This window comes from Engraulis encrasicolus, chromosome 15 (genome assembly GCF_034702125.1).
Source record: "Engraulis encrasicolus isolate BLACKSEA-1 chromosome 15, IST_EnEncr_1.0, whole genome shotgun sequence".
Taxonomy (NCBI): Eukaryota; Metazoa; Chordata; class Actinopteri; order Clupeiformes; family Engraulidae; genus Engraulis; species Engraulis encrasicolus.
The window spans coordinates 25444307-25456806 of record NC_085871.1 but is presented as its reverse complement, the minus strand read 5'-3'; the positions used below and the strand labels follow the sequence as shown (position 1 = coordinate 25456806).

General features: G+C 42.0%; 1 protein-coding gene across 3 annotated transcripts in view; it reads left to right on the top strand.

Annotated features, from left to right (window-relative positions):
• usp6nl (USP6 N-terminal like) overlaps positions 1-12500 on the top strand; it is a 146524-nt gene that overhangs the window by 75150 nt on the left and 58874 nt on the right. The window lies entirely within an intron of this gene.

Here is a 12500-nt window from a genome sequence, read left to right as displayed (position 1 = left end):
ACACACACACACACACACACACACACACACACACACACACACACACACACACACACACACACACACACACGATCAAGGCATCCCGAACCCCCTGTTTATTCAAGATTAAAAAAAAAACACTCAAATCAATATGAGATAGAAAATGAAATGGAAAAATACATATTTCAAACAACCATTTTTGGCTGTCCATACTTTTAAACTCGGCAAGGCAGGAAGATATCAGGTACTGTGGGTGTCTGAATTCAGAGGAATTTAGAAAATGGAAAGTCGGGTACTTAAACTTGCAGTTAGCCATTATATCTTTTGAAATGTTTTCATGAATTCAGGGCATGGAATGAGTTCTCGCGTTCTTGCCCTGAAACTGGCAAAAAGAAGCAAAAGCCCTCTCAGACAGTAGGCTACTTCTCCCAGCCTGCCAACCTACTTGGCATTGGATATTGCTGGCCTGGTCACTGCCTCAGTGCCGTTGGCAGCACAGTGTTGCACTGTGCTGTGAAGGCTTAACCTCTTATTTCCCCGTGGAACCTAAGATTCGAGGGCCATTTGCGACCCTGTATCATTTTAATGTCATGCAGTTTCACATGAAATGTGACATGTTTTGTAAAGAAATCTTAGAAATTTCATTTGCAATATAATTATTATTATTATCTTCGCCAGAAGGTTATGTTTTGCCCGCTCTGTATTTATTTATTTATTTATTTGTGAATATGTTTGTTTGTTTGTTTGTACTTCGTATAACTCAGTCAGAACTGAGCCGATTTTTATGAAATTTGGTGGGATGATTGGTCATGACCCAAGGAACAATCGATTAGTTTTTGGGAGTGATTGGGTCAAAGGTCAAAGGTCAAGGTCAAAATGTTTGTTTGTACTTCATATAACTCAGACAGAACTGAGCCGATTTTTATGAAATTTTGTGGGATGATTGGTCATGACCCAAGGAACAATCGATTAGTTTTTGGGAGTGATTGGGTCAAAGGTCAAAGGTCAAGGTCACGAAAAGGTCAAAAACGTAAATTGAGCCGATTTTTATGAAATTTAGTGGGATGATTGGTCATGACCCAATGAATAATCGATTACTTTTTGGGAGTGATTGGGTCAAAGGTCAAGGTCACGAAAAGGTCAAAAACGTAAATTAAGGCGATTTTTATGAAATTTACTGGGATGATTGGTCATGACCCAAGGAACAATCGATTACTTTTTGGGAGTGATTGGAACAAAGGTCAAGGTCAAGGTCACGAAAAGGTCAAAAACGTACATTGAGCCGATTTTTATGAAATTTAGTGGGATGATTGGTCATGACCCAAGGAACAATCGATTACTTTTTGGGAGTGATTGGGTCAAAGGTCAAGGTCAAGGTCACGAAAAGGTCAAAAACGTTTTTCTTTGCCAAGCGCTATATGCCAGAACAACGTGCGAGGTTGATAAGAGGTCAAGACTGGGCCAAAAATGTAATATTACGATATTCCGGTCCGATTTCAATGAAACTAACACCAAAATTTGGAGAATGTTATGCCCCACACTCTGAAGATGGCCAGAAAAAAATAAGTGGCGTAGGCGAAGGTTTGCGCTCTACCGAGTGCCCATTCTAGTTAAGTTGTATTTTCAGGGGAATGTGGGTGGGTGTGTTGTAAAGGTGGCCACTTTCAATATACTGTAGGCCTAAAGTGCAGCTGAAAAGCCTGGTTTGTGTTCATAGTAAGGTCCTTGGAGGACTTTATGAAATTTGAAATGGCCCTCAACTGAAAATTGTTCCCCAGCACTGGTCTACAGGCATGTAGGAGAGGAGGAGGAAAAACCTAGGAAAAAAGTAAAGACGAATAATAATAATAATTCTAATTCAAAGTAGATTTAGCTGACATACTAATTCAGGTATTATACCACTGTCTTACAACTTGTTTCAATAGAATGTCCATTGACAGCCAACTAAGCTATCAGTGTTTTACTAATCATTTCAATGCCATATCTTTAAAGGGACACTGTACAGGAAATGGCCAAAAAAGGTACTGCAACTATGCTGCTCATTGAAACTGTGTCGCCTATTGCCAAATTTGACCTTTTCATGATAGTTTACTAAGTAATAAACAAATATTTTCTACTATGTCCCAAGTACAGTCATTTTTGCAGCTAAAAATGGCTATTTCTGGAAATTCAAAATGGCGGACCATGGAGAAGATCCCCCTTTTCATGTTTGAAAAGTGCAATTTTTCCACTCATAATGAATACTTAGAATTTCATGGTGGTGGTAAATATTCATGAAAAAGGTAACATTAGTGAATGGGTAGCATGAATTCTGGAAATAAACAACTAAAAATCTCACACAGTGTCCCTTTAACATACTAATTTAAGTATTAAACCTTAGTGTATTCTAAATAATTCGCATATCATGGATACTACTTCCAAATATTTCACCTCTGTTTATCCTTCACACGCTACTTGAGGTATTAGACCTGGAGTTTGTGACAAGTCATTTGAAGAGTGTGTACATGACCAACTACTTGATTTACTAGACCGCATTGTATATTAACACGTCCTTGTAATGCTGTTTCAGAGCATCGTCAGGTCAGGGAAGGATGGGTACTTCAGAAGCAGACCTTTGCCATAGCCATGGGAATAATAACTACTCATAGCATGGTTTCCTCCAGCACTTAATTACTAAGGCGGCCACTTTGACAAGAAACACTGACCACCTTGACTAGGTCCCCTGAAAAGATATATTATGTCAGGGTCCCCGCGGTGCATTAAAAAGCATTAAAAAGCATTAAATTTAGAACATGTGATTTAAGGCCGTGAAAAGCATTAAATTTAGCTATTTTTTGAGGTGTGGCATTAAATATGAAAAGGCCTGGCATTAAATTTCACCCAGACACAATGTATTAAAATATAGATGCCTGGACAGTCTTCCGTAAAAACATTGTTTCATAACTATAAGGCGGCAACAAGGTTTCGAGACTGTCAGTCATGCCTGGGGTAAACAATGCACTCGATAGTGTAGCAGACCCTGACCCTATCGTTCTGATCCCCCTACTGGATGATGGCGATGGCTGACTTAGTAGGCTAAATCCCATCCACCACAGTGCGTGTGACTGACCGCAGTACAGTTGAAAGTGAAACTTGTTAAATTTTATCAACCAATATGCAACGTGGAAGATATGTCTGTGGTACCAGTTTACTCGTCGAAAGCGTAAGTCTTAAAATGACTGCATTGTTTTCAAACTTTGTATCTCGTCATCTAGCCTGCTTGTGCTCTATAATGCTCCTTCTCCTAATGTTAGCCATGCCCTCTCGTTTAGGTTTGTGTTTGCTAACGCATATAATTTCATGAATGCATGATGAATGCATTCATACAATATGCTACTTCAAAGTGTCCTCCAGCTTCGTGGCGTATTATTTGATGTTGTCAGATGCTTATGCAATCCGAAGAGAGCACGAGTGTTGTGAAGTTGCAAGCGGTGGAAATGCGTGTAAAATTAAACATAAATCGGGCGAGTAACAGAGTGTTTTCTACGAGGCTAAATGTTGCAATGTGGGTATGCGAGGATCGTCCAAATCGGTAACCGCGTGGTGTTCGCATCGCTATTCCAGTCGCCGCGTGTACGCGGTTAGGGAAATGTTTGTGAAATTCATATTAAGTTCCACTGCTGCTGTTCCTTTGCTCCCACTCTGATGAACGACTTGCTAAACTGAAAGTAGAATGCCTACTACTGTCTCTATGATGGAGCTGGGGGGAACAAACAGGAGGAGCAGTCCAGAGCTGAGCAGTCGTTCCCTTTTAACCCTTTTGACGCCACAGGTGTTATCTCTCCTAGACTAAGGTGCACTGCACTCCAAAGATGAATTGTTGGTCCATTTTTATTTTTTATATTGAAAGTATTTCATGAAATGTCATCAAACTTTTCAAATATACACAATTTTGAAATTGTTTCAGTTTTGGATGACTTTTTGGTTAATGATGTTTTAAACTAATGGGTAGTGTGTGTGCGCGCCACCTCACTCTTTTTTGTTGTCAGCTCTATGGTTAAATTAAGCACAAAAATGACTAGGGTATTAGAGTTTGGGCCCACCTATGCAGCAGCCAGATCAACTGAAAGAATATTTTAGCACATGGAGTTACACAGATGCTGGCTACTTGATTTGAAATTACGGTATAATGACTTATCTAAGGAAGGGGCCGATTTCATGAAAACTCCCGCAACATACAGAAACCTCTTTGACAAGTCATGACAAACATCTGGTGCAGAAAGTGACTAGGGAGCAGGCAATGAGAATAAAATAACACAGTGAGCAGTGTGAATGTATGTATTACATTACATTATAGCAATGTAATAACAATAGCAATATTATACCATGTAACACACACACGCACACCCGTGTAGTGGTATTAATTTTAATGTTGGAGGTCTTGAAAATGGTATTAAAAAGCATTAAATTGGGTGATGAAAAATGTGCAGATACCCTGTATGTATATATCATGTTGTGAATGTCATTTCTAAAGTTTAAAGCTTAACCAAAAAAATATTTAAAGCTTAGCCAAAAAAATATTTACCTTTAGCGCCCCACCACCTTGACTAACTAAAAATTCTGGGGGTAACACTGCACACAACTGAGCTGAGCTCAGACACTTTTCAAAGACCCTTATAAAATAAGCATTTACAAAGCAACTGCACTCTGAGTTGAACAAGGACAAGAGGCATCAAGCACATCAAGCACAATCCGTGGACAGACGCACACACGCACGCACGCACGCGCGCGCGCGCACACACACACACACACACACACACACACACACACACACTCACAGAACAGTCTGTGTCAATGTGAGTGTGATTGTACTGTATGTGTGTGTGTGTGCAATTTGCATGAGTATGTGTGTGTGTGCGTTTGTACGTTTGCACATACAGTATCTCTCTCTCTCTCTCTCTCTCTCTCTCTCTCTATCTCTCTCTCTCTCTCTCTCTCTCAAACACACACACACACACACACACACACACACACACACACACACACACACACACACACACACACACACACACACACAAACACAAACACACTGAAGACAATAGAGCACAGATCAAGCTGTAAGCCAGCCACCCAGGCATGACGAGTCGAAGACTTGAAGTAAAGTATTGCAGCGCTGGCATTTTTATGTACACTCTGTGTCACCTCTTTACGGCCCTTGGTTTGTTTTATGCTCAGCTGTGCAAGGAAGACAATTAAAGCCCTGGCTGAACCCGACGGCGGTGATGTGATGTTTGGTTCATTTGCAATATTCATGAAGGAGCTGGACTCCAGTGTCTTGTGATAAGTCAGCAACTTGCCCAGGTCTGTTTGCAGCTTAAGCAAAATGGTAAACAACACACCACCAGTCGGTAGGCCTACATACGTCAGGCTGTTTGGGTGAGAACACTCTCAGTGAAGACTCAGCTTAGGGCAGAAGCCAAATAATGGGGAGGATTTTGTGCAAGTTACTAATTAACTGTGATGAACAGTGTGTACTACACCTCTAGACTAGACCTCTAGACAGTCAAAACACTGTGTGTGTGTGTGTGTGTGTGTGTGTGTGTGTGTGTGTGTGTGTGTGTGTGTGTGTGTGTGTGTGTGTGTGTGTGTGTGTGTGTGTGTGTGTGAGAGAGAGAGAGAGAGAGAGAGAGAGAGAGAGAGAGAGAGAGAGAGAGAGGAGAGAGAGAGAGAGAGAGAGGAGAGAGAGAGAGAGAGAGAGAGAGAGAGAGAGAGAGAGAGAGAGAGAGAGAGAGAGAGAGAGAGAGAGAGAGAGAGAGAGAGAGAGAGAGAGAGAGCAGATGCATAATATACACCATTTGCTGATTTTTCTGTAGAGGGATATAGTAACCATGGAGCTCTCGACGGCCCGCATGCATGGGGCCGGGGCACAGACCTTGGGGAGGTGGAGTAGGGCATTCAAGGACGTCAGGTCTTTTGTTTCCGATGGGGGGGTCTAGGGTGTTGTGGGCTGTTGTGTTGCTTTTATTTTTGCTGTTTTGGTTTTCTTTTCTTTTTTTAGGAAATAATGTAAATATGTAAATGCGCAGCATTTACAGATGGTCTGTTTTAAGTTTACCCCAGTCTGTTGCTAACTCTACAGAACTCTGCTAACGCTACATACCACAAGTCTAACAGTAGGGACACATGGGAGGCGAAGCGGGCGAAGCGAGGAGAGGCGAAATCGAACCGTCATCAGGTCGTCACGGCGAATCAAATGGAATGGAACAGTTATGTTGTTGATTTGATTGGGCCGCGGCAGGCGAATTCACTCCTCATTTGCATAACATTAAACTTCCTTTAATAATTTCGCTCCTGTTCGCTTGCTTTCGCTTGCCTTCGCCTGCCTTCGCCTCTCTCATAGGAATGAATGGCAAAGTCTGCAAATTCACGTGTATGTGTCCCTACCGTTAGTTTAAGGTACACTTGTACACTTTAGGTACACTTAGGTAAGTAAAATATTACATAATATGTTTATAATATTTTCTAAAATCTATTATTCATTTACTATGACTGAGCAAACAACCCAAGTCCAGTCTTTGTGGCCATGTAGGAGTGAAATGAATAACATCTGACAGTAATTTAGGCTATGTGGAAATGCATTGGAACAGTGAAAGCACATGCTTGTTAAGTCTGTAGCCTATTGATTGGGGTAGAATAATCAAGTGGAGAAGCTTAATTTGTCTCACCGGTAAATTAAGGAGAGAAACCCCCCAGGCCGATCGTGCTGGAGGGCAAGTAGAGTGTTCCTCCGTTTAATCCATCCTGATTTTGGTGTGTAATAGTGAGAATGTAGATGCTAGCTGATACATTTGGGCCAGGCTGATTCCAATGTCTGTCAGTGTGGATAGAAAGTAAGGTTTTCAAGATTTCAAGATTTCAAGATTTCAAGGAGTTTATTGTCATTGTCAATGAAGTCAACGAAATTGTGGGTGGAGCAACAACACTGCGTAGTTTGAAGTAGGCCTATAGAAGTAACCAAAAAGAAGTAGTCAAATAAAGTCTAAATTCATGAAGTATATCATGAAGTATAATAAATTAAAGTAAATAATAGTAATAATATGAGTATTAACAAATTAATCAAGTAAATCAAAAATTTAATTAGGTTAATCTGGGCACATCTGGAAGAAGTGAGTTTGTATTGGGTGGAGTACTGTTAGAATATAGACAACTTATTTATCCTGAAGGAAATAGGGGAAAACACAAGGCATTAGAGATGAAGGGGAATAGACAGACAGTTTGTTAGTCCAATCAAAGCAATTAAGTGCATTGCATACCCTGGGGAAATGAATATGTTGATACTAGCTGACGGATTTAAGATAGCCTGGTTCTGATAGCTGTCAATGTGGATAAAGTGCTAAGACTGGACCCAACAGCGGAGACCAACCAAGCGATCCTCTGAGGGGGCAGACTCACTGGCATGGATGATGCACGTTTGGCTTAGCTGTCTGGCTTTGACGCACTGAACTTGTGGTTGTTGTTTTCCCTTAAGTTTACTATATCTAGATAGTTGGTTGGGCTTTGGGGAAATACAGTGAACTCCAAGCCCATTGAGGTTGTACAAACCCCAACTCCGATGAAGTTGGGACGTTTGGTAAACAGTGAATAAAATCAAAATGCTATCATTTTCAAAACATTCAATCTATTCATTAGATGGAGAATAGTGAAAAGACAACATATTAAGTGTTAAAACTGAGAAAAAATATTGTTTTGGGGGACATATGTACTCATTTCTAATTTGATAAATCCAACACGTCTCAAAAGAGTTGGGACGGGGACAATAAATGGCAGCAAATGTCAAGGAAGACTAAAAACAAAACAAAAGACAACACTTAACAGTTAAATACATTAACCGATGAGATGATTTTATATAAAAAACAGTGTTAATTCCTATCTTGGACATGATTTCACCAGCTTAAATGGTGGGTGTATTCCTTGTCATGTTTTGCAATGTTTTCCTTTCTGTAGTGCTTACAGTGTGACAGGTCTTGACCAAAAACCCACCATTTTATCACCTGCTGGTCCTTATGATGGAGCCAAACTGTTAAAACATAGTAGAGAATGCAATTTGACCTTACTATGTGGCAGTAATCGAATATCTCCCTTCAAAATATAATGCATGAGTGGCTTTTCATGCTGTTTAAAACCCATTTATACCATTCAGCACTGTATTTAACTCTACAGATGAGTGAGAACATCTTAACCAATGCACTACTGCACCCGCATGCCATCATGGAGGCTGACTTTTGAAGCTAGCACTAACACAAGTTGGATGGTCAATTTTTACTGTAGCACAGGATGTGCAATGCTCTATTATTGTCAAAAAGAATGGACTTCTACAACTTCTGCTGACTTCTGTAAGCAAAGGACAGTTTCCCATGTCTTCTTGGTCTATTTCAAGTGAGCTCAGGTGCTTAGGAGAATGTTACACCCCTGTATCATTTTCATGCATTAAGCATTCTTAATATGGTCAATTTTCAATAGCTCTAATTCCTGGAGTGCTAGAGTGAGGCTACAGCCAATATATATTTCATGATGTCATGAACCTATACAATGATTTTATTAACAAAAATATGTCTTATATACACTCAATCGTGGTAAATCAAAGGGAATTCAAAAATATATGTAATAACTATGGTAGTTATTACCTTTGCATCTTTAATTCTGAGTGACTCAGCCTCTCTGTGATGATCTTATACCTGGACACCTATATTGTCCGTTAGTACAATTCATTTGGAAATGTTCTTCTTTGTTGTTTTATCTTATTTGGATGTTTACTTAATTTCACTGATCCCCGTCCCAACTCTTTTGAGACGTGTTGGATTTATCAAATTAGAAATGAGTACATATGTCCCCCAAAACAATATTTTTTCTCGGTTTTAACACTTAATATGTTGTCTTTTCACTATTCTCCATCTAATGAATAGATTGAATGTTTTGAAAATGATAGCATTTTGATTTTATTCACTGTTTACCAAACGTCCCAACTTTATCGGAGTTGGGGTTTGTATTTAGTGGAGTAGAGTAGAGAATCACAGTACCTATTTTATTATTTCTGAAAGAATTTAGGGGGAACACACAGGACGATAGAGATGCAGGACAATGGACTGTCTGTTAATCCAGGTGTGAATTATAAGGGATTTGTAGATACTAGCTGGCACATTTGCGCTAGCATGGATCCAAAAGCTTTCCATATATATATCTACTGCTTTTAGTTCTGAACAGACCGAACAGACCAAGCAGACCTCCGAGGGGGTTAAAGCACAGATGATGCATGCTTGGCTTGGCTGTTTTTCTGTCTGTAGATAGTAATTTAAGATATAGACAAAAGCGGTGTAAATGAACTTCATGTTCATTGAGCTTGTATTGGGTGGAGTACCCCAAAGGAAATTTTCCGGTCCAATCAAATAGTTCAGTTCCTTACATACCCTGGTGAAATGAATACCAGCTGACACATTTAATCTAGCCTGGTTCCGATGGCTGTCAGTGTAGATACAGAGCTTTTAGTTTTGTGCCTACCCCGGACCTGACTAACTAGACCAAGTAGACCATGCAAATAGGACTGGACTGGTAATCTGGCATACAAGGCATTTCCCGATAGGCTGACCCTGGGGCCGATACTGGATACTGCAGATTTTAGTTTTGTCTTATTGATTTCTTATTGATTTTCATTTTTCTTATTGATGGCCCACAGTTAAGAGGGGTTGGCCCATTGGTCCATCTTCAATATATAAAGACGGTGAACTGAGTCTAGTACGATATGGTATGAAAGCGTGTTGTACTGTTTATGACTTTGCCAGTTAAAATGCAAAAATGCCTGGGTGGTGGGGGCGCATGATTGCTCAATGAGCTAAGACGCCATACTATCACGCCAGTGACCCGGTCTCAATTCCTGAAGGCCTTTGCCGATCCTTCCCCTCTCTCCTCTCTACCCACTCGTTTCCTGTCTCTCTCACTGTTCTGTCTGGTAAATAAATGTGAAAAAGCCCCAAAAATATCCTTTAAAAATAATGCCCTGGTGGTTTTTTGTAGTGTTTTGTTTTTTTGTGCCGTTCCAGCCTTTGCGTCTGAGGGGGCCAAATCACTGGCCTGGATGATGCACGTTTGGCTTGGCTGTCTGGCTTTTCCACACTGTGCTTATGGCTGCTCTGCTCCCTTTATGTCAGCTGCAACTCTCCACTGGATAAATGAGTGCCCAGTCTACTGTCTACAAGGGCAAGTGTGTGTGTGTGTGTGTGTGTGTGTGTGTGTGTGTGTGTGTGTGTGTGTGTGTGTGTGTGTGTGTGTGTGTGCGTGTGCGTGTGTGTGTGGGTCTGTTTGCGTATGAGTATGCAGGGCCGCTGACAGCTTTGGCCGGGCTCAGGACAAAGACATCTGAAAGGGCCCCAAACCCAATACTGTACATACAATGTAATGAGGATCCAATTCTGGGCCCCCTCTCACCCTGGGTCCAGGACAAGTGACCCCTTTGTCCCCCACCCCCGTCGGCTTCCCTGTGCGTGTGTGTGCATGCTTTGTTTTCTCCCCAATCTAATCAGAGCAGCTCATTAGAGTGGGAGTGTGAGGGCCGTCTCTCTGACACTTGGGATAATTACATTATTATGTCTGACCCTCTAAAGACGGGGGCGCAATTGCACACACACACACACACACACACACACACACACACACACACACACACACACACACACACACACACACACACACACACACACACACACACACACACACCCAGACAGACACGCACACACACGTTCTCTCTTTCTCTCTCTCTCTCTCTCTCTCTCTCTCTCTCTCTCTCTCTCTCTCTCTCTCTCTCTCTTCTCTCTCTCTCTCTCTCTCTCTCTCTCTCTCTCTCTCTCTCTCTCTCTCACTCTCTCTCTCTCTCTTTCTCTTTCTGTCTCTATTCCTCTCTCTCCCTCTCTCTCTCACACACACACACACACACACACACACACACACACACACACACACACACACACACACACACACACACACACACACACACACACACACACACACACACACACATCTCTCATGCACACAGACACATTTTAATAATTATTTCTTCAATGAGATGAGAAAGAAAGGACAATGACAACTCTTTGTATAAGCTGTCAGGCTAATAACACAACTCTGCACTTGAATGGACAGGCAGGCAGGCAGGCAGGAGAGGGTCAGAACAAAAAGAGAGAGAAAGGCTTTTGGGTCTTAATGACCCTTTATCAAAACCATTTGGATGTCAAACACATAGACACTTTATCAATACCCTTGTTTGTGCATCATAACTACACCACTGTAGAAGCCATCTTGAGCTACTCTGTGCCTTCCGTTTGGAAGCGACAGCATGCCTTACCGCCCAGCGCCTATATGTGTAACCGGCATGACAAGTGACAGCCATGTCCGTTACGCCCCTTTTTAGGGGATAGCATTGGGGGATAAGCCAAAGCAGGGTCTTGTTGGTGTTGGGAAAGAAGAAACGAAAGACAAGGACCTGTAGATTAGTGTTTTTTACGCTCAGCATACCAAAGACATGTTGTGTTGTTGGCTGTTCAAATAATATAGCCAAACAGCCGTGGCTGAAGCATGGACTTGCATGTAAGGTAATGAGACATTGTTAGAGGGTTTGTTTTCATCCAAAAGGGGTGGGACCGTTCTCGAGCAAAGTACCCAGATGGCCGGTTATCAGTATGTGATGCAGACTGCAGAGGAGAAGAGTACTACAGTGGCAGCCATGCCTTAGCACCAGGGGCGGAGCAGAGGGGGGGGCATAGGGGCCAGGAACCCCCGGCCTCACCACTTGGGGGGGGGCCCTGCCAGTGGCTTTCGATTGCCAAACATCTTGTAGGGGCCCCATTCTACGATATTTCGTGGGCCCAACGCCTCTGACACATCTCCCGCCCCCCCTGTCCCAATACCAGTGCTCCGCCCCTGCTTACGCTCTAGGAGCATTCAGGCCGGCTGAGAACTGTGCCTGTTCCTGTTCCTGCACCTGAACTCAAACTGGCATGTTCACGCCCCAAATCTAAGCATCTGCAGATGAGTATTGTAACGTTGGTTCGCAATGAGAACCAAAAAATACTTCACAAACTGGTTCTGGAAGTAACTGGTGCGGGAACAACGGCCAGTGGCACCGTCATCCTGAAAATAGTATCAATAAGCGTCCACTCAATCATTATTTGCCTACGCATTGCGTTTGGGACTGGTCACAAGACTTCGTCACCAGTGGCTTCCTAACTGACCCGATCAGCTGATGGGGGAGTTGGTTGGCAATGGAGAATTGTGCTACGGAAAAAAAACAGCAGTTTGCTGAAATTATATCCAAGAGTTTGAAGTTGCTTTTTCAGTTTTTTTATTATTATTTCTTTAGGCCTTTTTTGTCTTTATTTTTGATAGGACAGTGGAGGAGAGACTTGGAAATGAGTGAGCAGAGAGAGACGGGGAAGGATTGTCAAATGACCCGGGCGGGAATCGAACCCGGGTCGCTGGCATAGTAACCCAGTGCC